At 47.1% G+C, this 13,927-nt stretch overlaps 5 non-coding genes across 5 annotated transcripts; all 5 read left to right on the forward strand.

The window, feature by feature from the left end:
* The first annotated feature begins 2,095 nt into the window (after positions 1-2,095).
* TRNAT-UGU (transfer RNA threonine (anticodon UGU)) lies at positions 2,096-2,167 on the forward strand. The gene has a single exon. It is a non-coding gene; the product is annotated as a tRNA-Thr (tRNA).
* Positions 2,168-7,148: 4,981 nt separating this feature from the next.
* Positions 7,149-7,220, forward strand: TRNAT-UGU (transfer RNA threonine (anticodon UGU)). Its single transcript has one exon. It is a non-coding gene; the product is annotated as a tRNA-Thr (tRNA).
* Positions 7,221-12,390: 5,170 nt separating this feature from the next.
* TRNAT-UGU (transfer RNA threonine (anticodon UGU)) lies at positions 12,391-12,467 on the forward strand. The gene has a single exon. It is a non-coding gene; the product is annotated as a tRNA-Thr (tRNA).
* A 79-nt stretch (positions 12,468-12,546) lies between these two features.
* TRNAT-UGU (transfer RNA threonine (anticodon UGU)) lies at positions 12,547-12,618 on the forward strand. Its single transcript has one exon. It is a non-coding gene; the product is annotated as a tRNA-Thr (tRNA).
* An 84-nt stretch (positions 12,619-12,702) lies between these two features.
* On the forward strand, positions 12,703-12,774 carry TRNAT-UGU (transfer RNA threonine (anticodon UGU)). Its single transcript has one exon. It is a non-coding gene; the product is annotated as a tRNA-Thr (tRNA).
* Positions 12,775-13,927: the final 1,153 nt, after the last annotated feature.

Consider the following 13,927-nt stretch of genomic DNA (forward strand, 5'->3'; position numbering starts at 1 on the left):
AAGCACCGGCACAGCACCTGGGCCTGATGGACTAGGGGCTGCCATTTACAAATGCTTCAAGGAAGAACTGGCACAAGCGTTACGTCGCGTGATAAATAAGTCCTACAATCAAAAAAGAGCACCTTTATCGTTTAGAAAATGCCATGTAGTAGTAGGACATTGTTGGCTGTTGAGGCCTATCGACCTATAAGTCTCACGAATGTAGACTACAAAATATTTACGAAGGTGCTAGCCAAGAGATTGCAGAGCGTTATCACACACCTCGTATTACCTCATCAGACATGTGGTATCAAATGCAGGACAATTTACACAAACGTACACACCGCTAGAACTATCCTAGAATGCTGTGACATGACTCAGGATAACATAGCTATGATACAACTGGATCTTCAGAAAGCATTTGATAGAATTAATCATGACATATTACAGTTATTATTAGAACATTGTAATGTAGGTAGTGTTATCACTGAAGGCATCAAGATGGTCTATGAAGGGTGTGCAGTAAACCTTATAATCAACACTACCTTAAGTGAAAACATTCCAGTACTGTCAAGTATAAAACAAGGGTGTGCGTGTTCGTCTCTTCTTCTTGCGCTTTATTTGAAACCCTTATGTTTAAAAATTCGCATAAATACAAGGGTGAATGGTTATTCCTTTTATGCTACTGAAGTAAAGATACTGGCATATGCGGATGACATAGGCATATTTTGCAAAGACAAGGACAGCATTAAAGAAGCAGTTAAGGAAGCTACATCATTCTGCAGTGCTACCGGAAGTGCCATTAGCTGGGATAAATCTCTAGGCATTTGACATGGAAATTGGGGGCAAGCGCCGGAAGCGTATGCAAACATGCGATGGACAAGTATTCCTGCTACATACTTGGGGGTTCCTCTGCAGCATTATCGAAGTACTGCACAATACTGGACAGGAGAGACAGAAAGGCTCAAGGATCAGTCTGAAAAATGGGGAGGGCATAACTTTTCTGTTTTCCCGCGCCACAGTCTGGTGTCCTTTGTTGCAAAAGTGTTATATGTACTTCAAGGGTTCAATATGAGCCGAACTTGTGTCCAAAAATTACACAGAGTGTTTGCCACCTATATATAGAATTCTACCTGGGAACGCACCAGTCGGTCAAACTTGTTCATTTCGGTGCAGAACGGAGGGCTTGGTCTGTGTCATTTATTTTTGAAACAAATACTTTCAAGGTTTTTTTCTTTCTGAGAGACCAAAGTGATGCTTTCTTGCGTACTGTTATACACATGACCCTGTGTAATCATACCCGTATTATATTTTGTCATCAAACGCAGATACGCCTGGAACACTGAGCAGTTTTTGGCGCGAAATAGTGTCTGCATATCAAGTACTGAAGCCACGGTTTTTCTTAGAATACTTGAGCGCAGTGGCGTGTAAACGATTGTACAAAGATCTAATTGATGTTTTTTTACCAATACCGTTGTACCGCTCCATCTATCAAGTAGGACCAGAACGAGACGTATTAAAACGAGTTCAATAAATGCCAGTAAAAGCGGCAGCTAAATCATATTTTTTCCAACCGCACATGGTTACGCTCGCTGTAAAACCGTGGCTTCAAACCAAAGGTATCTTTGTCCCATGGGGATTACACTGCCTGATATGTCGGAAGGAGGAAATGATAGAACACATCTTTTTGGACTGTCACGATGCTGTTTTCCTGTGGGACATCCTTAAGCGGACACTTCAGAAAGTTTTGCCAGTAACACCCTTTGGTATCCGATTCTTCCCATGTGAAGATCCAGATGAATTGCCATGCGACATGTTCATGTTACTGTGTTTGCATAGTGTGTGGAAAACGAGGATGGCGGTCAGAAATGCGGATGCCAACGCAAGATCGGTCATGCAAAACTTCAGTGAAAACTCTGCGTACATACGAGATGTTCTCAAAATCCAGAGGGATCAACCGGATTGGATACCTGTTCTTGATAAGCTGGCTTCTCTGAAGCCTTTCTAGCCTCACACTCCAGCCATGAAATGGCTCACGCGTCTTTTATTGTACTTGTAAAAGTGTATTTATGTGTTCTGTGTTTGAAAGTGCCAAGCCGGTAATAAAGAAAAAAAAACCGCCATAACTCAGTGGTAGAGCACTGGTCTTGTAAACCAGGGGTCGTGAGTTCAATCCTCACTGGTGGGAGTGCGCACTTTTTGTATTCACATAATTAATCTGCGTGTAATGCAAACGTTACATAGCTGAACCGTTTGTGCTCCACTTCACGGCGCCGCCATAGCTCAGATTCTGCTTCCGGCTCCCGAGCTAAACGGATCGCGGGATCGTGGGCTCCAATGGAGCGGCATATGCGGCTATTAGCCGCGGCAACATGGTTTTCACATCGGAAGATAACGATTTCCAGATTATTTTGCCTCGGCTACCTACAGGACGCATCGTGTGAAACACAGTTTTTTTGGCACGGCGACACTCGTGTTCGTCCGTTTCGCGTAGTGGATTTTCGGGACGCGCTTCAAGCTCTTGGTATGCTCTCTGGCGTCGTCGCCCTTGGAGCGTACCAAATCAACCACGTATGGGCGGTGACGATGAAGACAGCCGAGGCGGCCCAAAAGCTGGCTGCAGTGAAGGAGCTTAAGGTCAAGGGGCGTCGCTGCCTGGTCATCGACCCTAAAGAACAGCAGGTGAAGCTTCGTCTTCACTGGCTTCTTCATGGTGTGGATGATGAAGACAAAAAGACTGCGCTGGCTTCCTTTGGCAAAGTGACGGAAGTAACCCGGGAGCGCTGGAGAGTGGATGGCGTTTCCGACAAGGGCTCGACGACCCGAGCTGTGCTGCTCCAGCTGAAGGCTGGACTGAAAGTCGACGACCTGCCCCACCAGATACGCGTCGCAGGCGAGCTTGCGCTGGTCGTAGCCCCAGGTCTCCCCATGCAGTGCCTGCGCTGCCGAGGCTCTGGTCACGTTCGTCGAGAATGTAAGCTTCCCCGTTGCTCCCGGTGCAGGCTTTTCGGACACAACGACGCGGACTGTGTACGTTCATACGCAGTAGCCGCGGGGTCGGTGGAGAGCGAGCCGTTGACAGCAGACCACATGATGGACGTCACCGGGGCCGAGGAAGCGGCCAAGGGAGCTGCAAACGGCAATGCGGTGGCAGAAGCGAGCGGGATGACGACGCCGACTAAAGGAGGACCGAATAATGTCCCTCCTCCAAATGAGCCAGAAGCAACACTAGACAGCGTCATTGTATCCCAGAAAGAACATGAGAGCCGCCAGCCGGCTACTGACACTACGGAGGCAGCGGAAAACGACAACGCGACCCCTGCTAGCTTCCGCCTCGAAAGCGTCTCGGCACCGGTCAAGAGGTCCCTGCAGCAGGAGGAGAAAGTCGACGGAAAGGCCAGCGGTGACTCCGAGCCACCGCCCGCTAAGACGCTTCCAGAAAGACGCTCCACTCTCAAGCCTAAGCCGAACTTGGAGGCTGACCGTAGGCTCAACCCGAACCCGACCAAAGACTAACTCGGACGACGGCCACCGGATGGCCACGGAGGCGTCTAGCGGTCAGCCAGACGTTAAGGTGAGCACCATGCTCCGGGCCTTCTCCCCTCCCGTTTAAATCAGTAATGGCTACCAACCCGTCGCTTAGCCTCGGCACGCTAAACGTTCGAGGTCTGGCCGCCAAAAAGAAACAGTCAGGTTTACAGACCACTAGTGGACCACGACCTCGACGTTTTAGCCGTGCAAGAAACCCAGGTAGACGGCGAGGAGGAGACCGGGAGCATGGTGCAAAGGCTCACGTATAACTACTATACGGTAGTCAGCCACGCCTTAGGGACTTCGGCAGGGTGTGTGCTGTTCGTGAGGAAGCTCCCTTGTTTTGTCATAGATGGTTACTTCTCGTGCACTTCTGGTCGACTTGTCTTTTGTAACTTCAGCTATTTTAATGTCCAATGGCGCGTGTTTTGCATTTATGCCCCTAATACTGTGCAAGAGAGGGCAAATTTCTTTTTGAGTTTAGAGCATCATTTCCATGTGCAAAAAATGGTAGCCTGTGTAGGGGATTTCAACTGCGTATTGAATGCTGATAGGTCTACGCGACGCGTAGTTCATGACAAAAGCAGCGATATCCTCGCACAAATTATACATGGGTTCGAATTAGAAGATGTCGCTGAGTGTTTTCGGGCTGACCGAGACGTGATGTACACTCGCTTTCAGGGCACAAGTCACGCACGATTAGACCGTATCTATCTGTCATACGATTTAGTAGAAAAATGCCAGTGCTATGCAGGTACGGCCATAACATTTTCGGACCACTGCCTGGTAAAATGCAGGGTAGGCAGCAAGAAAGAACGAAAAAAATTCGTCTGGGAACTGTGGAAAATAAATGCTGAGCTGCTACGGGATGAAACTTTTATTGAAAAGGTAGTGGCTGCTCTGAATTCTTTTGCAACGGACAGTTCTATAAAGTTTGGCGAGGAATGGGAGTTGTTGAAGCAAACCATTAAAATGAGAGCAATTGAAAGAAGTAGCGAACTGCGGTATGAAGAAAAGGCTGGAGAAAAGGATTCAAAAACATTGCTGGAAAAATTGGCGACGCTGGAATGCAAGCAACCGGGCGCTTATCAAGACAATATGTGCGCTGTTAAGAAAAAGCTCGAAGTGTTCGACGAAGAGCGCTATCGAGGCGCACTCGTGCGTCCTACAGCAGAAAGACTAACATGCGGGGAAACGCCAACGAAAAGAGCACTGGGTCTAGAAAAAAAAGCATTCCAGACGTAAGCAGGTTGAGGCCATTGAATATGAAGGGGTGGTATTAAACGATAACAATAACATAGGGCATGCGTTCTTTGAGCATTACAAAAAGCTTTCTGAATTCAGGTCTGTCAACATGCACGATTTCAATAATTTATTTTTGCAACAAATGCCACAGCTGTCGTGTGAAGTTAAAGAAACCTTAGAACAACCATTAACAGAACATGAAGTGATGAAGGCCATCGAAGACCTGAATCCTGGCAAGTCGCCAGGTCCAGACGGTCTTTGTGCGGCTTGGTACAAATCTTTTAAAGGCCACCTAGCTCATATCTCAACCGCCGTTTACAACGAAGCATACGAACTGAAAATACTTCCACCATCCTTTGGGCAGTCCCATACCGTACTAATACCGAAAACAGAAGACACCGAAAAGCTCAAGCAACTTTCCTCCTACAGACGCATAGCGCTTACTAATTGCGACTACAAAATATTGATGAAGGTGTTGGCACGACGGTTCCAGTCAGTCATTAAAGAAGTAGTCGGCCCACACCAGACGTGTGGCATTCGCGGCAGAACAATTTTCACTAACATCCATAAGATTAAGTGTGTGCTGGAGTGTTGTGACGCCATGTGTGATGCAGTAGCGTTCCTCCAGCTTGACTTGGAGAAAGCGTTTGATTGCGTTTCACACGAGATATTGCTCACCATCCTTGAACATGCTAATTTTGGCCACATAATCACTGAGGGGGTGACCATGGCGTACCGGAGCTGCTAAACCAGACTTATAATTAATCAGACGTTGGCGGCCCCCATTAACGTGAAGCGCTCTGTTCGCCAGGGTTGTCCACTCAGTCCACTCCTGTTTTGTGTTTACATAGAAACGCTATGTCAGGCTATCATCGAAAATGAATGCATTAAGGGACATTCTCTTCAATCAGCAGAGGTGAACCTATTGGCATACGCTGACGATGTGGCTGTGTCCTGTAAAGATAAGCAAAGTGTATTGAACACTGTGAGGATCGTCAGACAGTTTGGTAATGCCACTAATAGCTTAATGAATTGGCAGAAATGTTTGGGGTTTTGGCATGGGAGATCGCCGTCCACACCAGACCACTTTTCGAATGTAAACTGGGTCACGACTCCAGTTAAGTACCTTGGCGCACCCCTTGATGCCTACAAGGACAGTAGCGAGTACTGGAAGGAGCGGATAAAAGAACTGAAAGAAAAAGCCAACCGATGGAACGCCGTTCACTTGTCCATGTTCGCGCGAGCTACAGCGTGCAACATGTTTCTCGTGACAAAGATCTGGTACGTGATGCAGGTCCTACAGTGCTCTCGGATTAATGTGCAGAAACTGCACCGCGTGTTCGCTGTATTCGTGTGGGCATCGAGCTGGGAGCGATGCAGCCGAGATAATCTCTTCCGACGTGTGAAGGATGGTGGTCTGGGGTTGGCGCACCTCATCTTGCGGCAACTGGTGAATAGATTCTTCTTCTTTCGAGATACAAACGACCCATTTCTGCGCATGGTGATCCAAATGAGGCTGTCAAGATCACTTCCCGAATTCGTTGTAGGTACGGAAATAACGCCAGGACCAGTCCGTGGTTTCTTTCGGGAAATAGTTCAGAGTGTTTCTTTTTTACGCGTTCGTTTTTCAAGTGCATATTTGTGGAGCGCAAAACGGAAAAAGGTATATCGTGATTTGTGCGACAGTGTCTTGCCTGTACCCATGTACAGAGTCGTGTACAGTGGAGGCCCAGGCCTAGACGTATTGAAAAGAGTGAAGATAATGCCAGTTCAACCAGCCACGAAATCGTTCTTTTTCAAATTACACACCGGCGCTTTACCTGTTAAAATCTTCCTGGAACAACGTGGGTTCTACATGCTATGGGGAACACATTGCCTTATTTGTAAAAAACCAGAAACCATAGAACATGTCTTCATCCACTGTTGGGAAGGAGTTTTTTTCTGGGACGTGCTGCAAAGGACTCTAAGAAAGGAGTTACCGATAGATCCCCACGGAATCAGGTTTCTGCCAGTAAATGACGACGAAGGTTTCCCGTACGATGTCATCATGCTTACGGGCCTCCACTGTTTATGGCGCGCACAAATGCCGGGCTACCATTGTGACCCGGATGCCCGACCGGCGCGTGTATACTTCCGGGAATGCATGTAACGGTATGTGGCAGTGCGGAAATTGCAACTGCCTGTTCCTGAGTGGCTGTGCAGGGTTGAACCCCTGACAGCACTCAAGGAAATTTAATAAGACAACGGCATTCCATAGTAGCCGACGGCAACGCATGTGTATAGTACTGTTTATTGTTCGATTTTTGTATTCATTCCTGTTTTGTTTTGTCTTTTTGTATATCTTTTAAGGAATTTTTGTTATGTTGAGGACTGGCAATAAAGAAAAAAAAAGCGCCGCCATAGCTCAGTGGTGGACCACTGGTCTTGTAAAGCAGGGGTCGTGAGTTCAATCCTCACTGGTGGCAGTGCGGGCTTTTTCTTTTCACATATTTTATCTGCGTGTAATGCAAACGTTACATAGCTGAACCGTTTGTGCTCCACTTCACGGAACCGCCTTAACTAAGTGGTCATTCCACTTCCGGCCACCACAGTGAACGGTCCTGAAAGCATGTGCTCCCTCGGAGCGTTTACAGCGGCCAATGGCCGCGGAACTAGGTCTTCTGACAAGCAGGCTGAAGATTACCAGGTTGTTTTGCCGCATCTGCCCACAGGTGATTCTGTTTTGAATACGGATTTTTTGCATGGTTGCCTAAAGGAAAGGCCGTATCGCTGCGAGCATTTCCGCGACGCGCTCGACCGTCTTTCACTGCTGCCGGAGGTGGTTGCCCTTGGGGCGTACCAAATGAATCACCTGTGCGCAGTGACGTTCAAGGTCGAGGAAGGGCAGAAGAAGATCCTGGCTGCAGACACCTTCAATGTCAAGAATGAGCGCTGCATGGTTATAGACCCCTGCGACAGAGGAGTACGCCTGAAGCTCTACTGGCTAATCCATGGTGTGCCGGACGACGATGTGCGAACGACCCTGGCGGTCTTCGGAAAGGTGACTGAAATCACAAGAGAGAAATGGAAGGTGAAAGGATGCATTGATAAAGGATCAACAACGCGCTCCGTAACACTAAAACTGAAAGTGGGAGTCACCATCGAAGATTCGCCTCATCAATTGCGTGTTGCTGAAGATGTCGCACTCGTCCACGTTCCAGGTAGAGCTCCGCTCTGCCTCAGGTGCCGCGGCATCTGCCACATACGTCGGAAGTGCCGTGTTCCACGTTGCGGGCTCTGTCGTCGCTATGGCCACGACGAGACCCAGTGCGTGCGCTCTTACGCCAGCGTAGCAGGCCCAGCCCGGAGGGATTTGGTTTCCGAGCACATGATGGACGCAGTTGATGCAGAAGAAGCCACCAGAGAACATGGCGAGGAAGGAAAGACTGAGGCAGCAGTGCCTCTGCACACCCCTGGCGGAGACGCCAACGAGCCGAGTAGCGAGGAAAACCCTGGACCTATCGCTGCCGTAGTGAGCAAGGACACACCGGAAGAACACGCAAACAACACCCAAGACCACAGCAGGGATTCTCTTCCGGGAAACAAGAAAGCCACAGAGGAAATTTCCACAGATGTCGATATGGCAGCGTCTGGCAGCGGACCTGCAAAGAGAACCCGAGAGGAAACTGGAGACACCTCTGCAAGAGGTGATGTAACAAGCACCGGAGAACCTCCCACAAAGGCTGCAACGTCCAGACGGCAGTCTTTCAAGCCAACGGCAAACCTTGAGCCGGCCCGACGGACTAATTCAAAACTGCCGCCTTCTTAGCGGCGGCTTTTTCTTTTTTCTTTTTTTTCTTCCCTTGTACAACCGCGCTCAGTCAGCGGAGTGCTTGTTCGCGTTAATACCCTGGAACGGCCACATACATGGAAGCCTTGTCAGCCCATGCCCCTGTTTGACGTAAAAAATAAGTGAGTAAAATATTGGCAATAATCCCAACTTGATATGGCGGTAAACTTTAAAAATGCCTTGCGCATCGCAACTTTTAATTCAAGAGGCCTTTCTGCACGAAGACGGCAATATCAGCTAAGTTGAATTCTCTTAGAAAGTGATATAGACTTGTTAGCGGTACAAGAGACCAAAATCAAGAGTGAAGAACTTACTGATAAAATGGTTGAAGTCTTCCGTAGCAGATATAGTGCATGCGTGAGTCATGCAGTTGGTAGGTCCGGTGGTTGTGCTATCTTTATTCGAAATAGCATCGGGGTTATTGAATCTGTGTGTAGTAGTGAAAATGGCCGGCTAGCATTTTGTGATTTTGTGTTTGCTGAAATTGCCTGGCATGCTGTTTGTGTCTATGCACCGAATAGAATCAATGAGCGGCAAGATTTTTTTAATACTGTGCGACCTTGTCTAGAAGGCGAAAGGAGTGTATTACTTCTTGGCGACTTCAATTGCGTATGTCGACCTGAAGATCGATCTAGTAACAGAAATCATAGAGATAAAAATGCAGAAGTATGACGCGTAATGATTGAGGAGAATGAAATCGATGATATAGGCTTAGTGTTGACGCATGAAGACCAAGCAAGATGCACTCACTTTCAGAATGTGTCTCATGCTAGATTGGATCGAGTTTATGTGCCTGCTGAATTTGTACCTTTGTGTTCCCAGTACCATACGCAGCATGTGAGCTTTAGTGATCACCGCTTAATCATGATTACTTTAGGTGCAAAGAAAAAAGTGTCAAAGTTCAACTGGGAGTTGTGGAAATTCAACAACAAATTACTAAAGGATGAAATTTTTGTTGCAAAGATAAAGGAATATATAGACAGTATGCAGCTGAATCAAACGTGTAATTATATACCGTTGTGGGAACAGTTCAAGATCGACTTCAAAATCACCGCTTTGGAAAGAGCAAGTATATTAAGGCAAAAAGAAAAACAGCAAGAAAAGGAGCAGCATATTGCGTTAGATTACATGGTCAGTGCAGACAATGCTAAGCCCGGGTTGTTCTCGAAACAAATAAAATAAGTAAAGGCGAAGCTTGAGATCATAGAAACAGAAAAGTATCGCGGCGCAATGATAAGGGCGCGGTGCGAGCGGCTATGGTTGGGTGAGACGCCCACAAAGCGCGCGCTCAGCGATGAGAGGAGACATGCACTATCGAAGGAAATTAGTGAAATCAGTTTTCAAAATAACGTTACTCGAGAGAGTGAAATGATAGAGCGTGCCTTTGTTGAATATTACAGAAAACGTTTTAGTCATAAAGCATGCGATACTGAAAGGTTTCGAAATGTTTTTCTACCGCTCATGCCTAGTCTTGATGACGAGACAAAACAGTCACTTGAAAGGCCAATAACAGTCGCAGAAGTTGAGCAGGCCATAGACGATCTAAGTCCTGGTAAATCACCTGGCCCAGATGGTCTCGGGGCAGCTGTATATAATTTCTTCAAAAGTGAAATGGCAGAATTTCTACACCGAGTTATTGAAGAGTGCTATGAAAAGAAACTAACACCACGGTCCTTTCGAACATCCCACGTCATACTCATTCCGAAAACTAATGACCCGGTCAAACTGCTTTCAGAAGAAACATACCGACCGATACGTTTAACGAATACTGATTACAAGGTCTTCATGAAAGTTTTATGTCGCCGTTTCCAAAGTGTTGTAAAGTCCCTTGTAGGTCCGCATCAGACATGCGGAATTAAAGGAAGATCTATTCTTACAAATATCTTTGTAGCAAGAACTGTTCCTGAATGTTGCGATGCCATGCAGGATCGAGTTGCTATGCTTCAACTAGATTTGAATAAGGCATTTGACAGAGTCGAGCACGAAATATTGTTCCTTATAATGAACCACGTCAATGCAAGATCTTTAGTTCCAGAGGGCGTGAAAATTGTGTATGACAAATGTACAGTGAAACTTGTGATTAATAGGAAACTGAGTGAAAGTATTTGCGTTGAAACTTCTGTAAAACAAGGCTGTTGTTTATCATCCCTCCTTTTTGACCTTTACTCGAACCCTTTTGTTTAAAAGTACTCGCAAATCCGATTATACGGGGCTACACTTTTTTCAGTACTGAAGTTAAGGTCCTTGCTTACGCTGACGATATAGCAGCATTTTGCGAAGATGAAAGAAGCGTGCGTGAAGTTGTACAAGAGGCTAAGGATTTTTGTACAGCAACAGGAAGCGTGATTAGTTGGTCAAAATGTTTTGGCTTCTGGCATGGCAACTGGGAACGCGCTCCAGACACGTTGTGCAACATACAATGGAACACCACACCGGATAGCTATTTGGGAGTTTCACTGCAACACTATAAGGATAGCAAGGACTATTGGGCAGATGAAGCAGGAAGAGTTAAGTTACAAACAGAAAAATGGGGGCGACATAATTTGTCTGTTTTGAAGAGCCGCGGTTTGTAATGTGTTTCTAATTGCTAAGTTTTGTTATGTGCTGCAGGTGATAGGAATTACTAGAGTTTCTGTACAAAAACTGCATAGGGCCTTTGCAGTTTTTATCTGGGGGTCCATTTGGGAGCGCATGAGCCGTTGCAACCTTTTTCATCAAGTTAGAAACGGGGGCTTGGGAGCGTCACATTTATTATTCAAGCAGATTGTGACGAGATTTTTTTTCTTGCGTGAACAGGCTGACGTTTTTCTTCGAACTGTAATCCAATTGCGGTTACAGGATTCCTTGCCAGACTACGTAATACCAACGTATTGTTTCATGCCAGCAGTCTTATCTGGTTACCTACGAGAAGTTGTATCTTCGGTGCAGATTCTTAAGGCAAGATTCTCCTATGAGTACCTAACGAGTGTGACACGTAAGCGCTTATACAAAGACCTGCTTGATGTTTTTTTTGCCGATTCCTGTGTACCGTGAGTTGTACCAACTGGGCCCTGAGCGTGACGTCCTCAAGCGTATTAAGCGAATGCCGGTGAAACCTTCAATGAAATCTTTCTTTTTTCAACTGCATACCGCCACACTACCCGTGAAGCCATGGTTACACAGCAAAGGCCTTTTTGTTCCATGGTCTGACAATTGCTCCATTTGTAGAAAACCGGAAACAATTGAACATGTTTTTCTCGACTGCCATGACGCGATGTTCCTATGGGATGTACTTCAAAGGACTTTAAAAAAAGACCTGCCTTTGAGCCCTTTCCGAATCCGGTACTTACCTTGCGCTTTGCCAGAAGGAGTACCCAGTGATATGTTCATGGTCATGTGCATGCACAGTATCTGGCGAACAAGAATGGACGTCAGACATGCGAATTTGTATCCCCAATCGGCAAGACACTTTTTTTGTAGAAGCTGTCATTTATATTAGGGATGTTTATAAGGCCCTAAATGATCTTCCGGAGTGGATTACTGCTTTCGATGAATTGGGCAAAATTAAGCCATTTTAAAACATAAGAACTAGCCGAATGGCTAGGGATTTGATGTATTTTTGTTTGCTGTTATGTTTGTACAATGTTCATCACAAGGTAATAAAGAAAAAAAAAGCCATAACTCAGTGGTGGAGCACTGGTCTTGTAAACCAGTGGTCGTGAGTTCAATCCTCACTGGTGGCAGTGCACACTTTTTCTATTCACGTATTTTATCTGCGTGTAATGCAAACATTACATAGCTGAACCGTTTGTGCTCCACTTCACGGCGCCACCATAGCTCAGTGGCAGATCACTGGTCTTGTAAACCAGGGGTCGTGAGTTCAATCCTCGCTGGTGGGAGTGCACACTTTTTCTATTCACATATTTTACCTGCGTGTAATGCAAACGTTACATAGCTGAACCGTTTGTGCTCCACTTCACGGCGCCGCCATAGCTCAGTGGTAGAGCACTGGTCTTGTAAACCAGGGGTCGTGAGTTCAATCCTCACTGGTGGCAGTGCACACTTTTTCTATTCACATATTTTATCTGCGTGTAATGCAAACGTTACATAGCTGAACCGTTTGTGCTCCACTTCACGGCGCCGCCGTAGCTCAGTGGTAGAGCACTGGTCTTGTAAACCAGGGGTCGTGAGTTCAATCCTCACTGGTGGCAGTGCACACTTTTTCTATTCACATATTTTATCTGCGTGTAATGCAAACGTTGCATAGCTGAACCGTTCGTGCTCCACGTCACGGCGCCGCCATAGCTCAGCCACTTCCGGCCACCGTTGTGTGCGGACGTGGGTAACATGGGCTCCCAAGGAGCGGATTCAGCGGCCCTTTCAAGCCGCGGAAACAGGTCTTTTGCTTCAGTCGACCAGGACTACCAAGTTGTATTGCCTCAACTGCCAACAGGTCAGGTTGTTACGGATACCATTTTTCTTCATGCGGATTTACGAGCGCGCCCATACCGAGTGGAAGATTTTCGCGATGCCTTAGAAAATCTTGGAGCACTTCCGGACGTTATCGCTTTGGGGGCGTACAGGATGAATCACGTTTGGGCCGTGACATTCAAGAGCGCTGAAGCAACGAAGAAAATGTTGTCAAAAGGGGAAATCCGAGTGAAGAGTCGCCGGTGCCTAGTAGTTAACCCCAACGACCAAGGCTTACGAATGAAACTGCACTGGCTTCTTTACGGGGTCAGCGACGATGAAGTACGTGCGGCCTTGGCTCCGTATGGAAAGGTTACGGAAGTAACGAAGGAAAAATGGCGCGTACGTGGTATCACGGAAAGAGCATCGACAACCCGCCTAGTGGCCATGAAACTTGGAGCCGGAGTCACTATCGACGACCTACCCCACCAGTTGCGTGTAGGAAGCGAACTCGCTCTAGTTGTTGTGCCCAACCGAGCACCATTATGCCTCCGTTGCAACACCACTGGCCACATTCGACGTGACTGCCGTGTGCCTCGCTGTTCCCAGTGTAGGCGCTTCGGCCACACGGACCTAAACTGCGTGACCACATATGCGAGCATCACCGGAAAAGCAACGAAGGACGCGGATGCAGAGCTCATGATGGATGAAGCAGACGCCGAAGAAGCCGCTGGTGGGCGAAAGCAGGCCGACACAAATATCGCAAATCAAAAAGTTGCCCCTACCGACGCGTGGAAAGGTGTTTTTGCTGATAACACCACACCCCAGACAAACGGAGCCCCTGTGATGGGGGAAACACAAGAGGCGGACAAAGTCGAACCCGTAGAAGCAGCGTTGGGTGCGGAAGCAGAAGCGGACGCACAGCCAATGGAACTTGAGCCAGGTGCTTCTACC

The sequence above is a fragment of the Dermacentor andersoni genome, chromosome 7, assembly GCF_023375885.2.
Source record: "Dermacentor andersoni chromosome 7, qqDerAnde1_hic_scaffold, whole genome shotgun sequence".
Lineage (NCBI taxonomy): Eukaryota > Metazoa > Arthropoda > Arachnida > Ixodida > Ixodidae > Dermacentor > Dermacentor andersoni.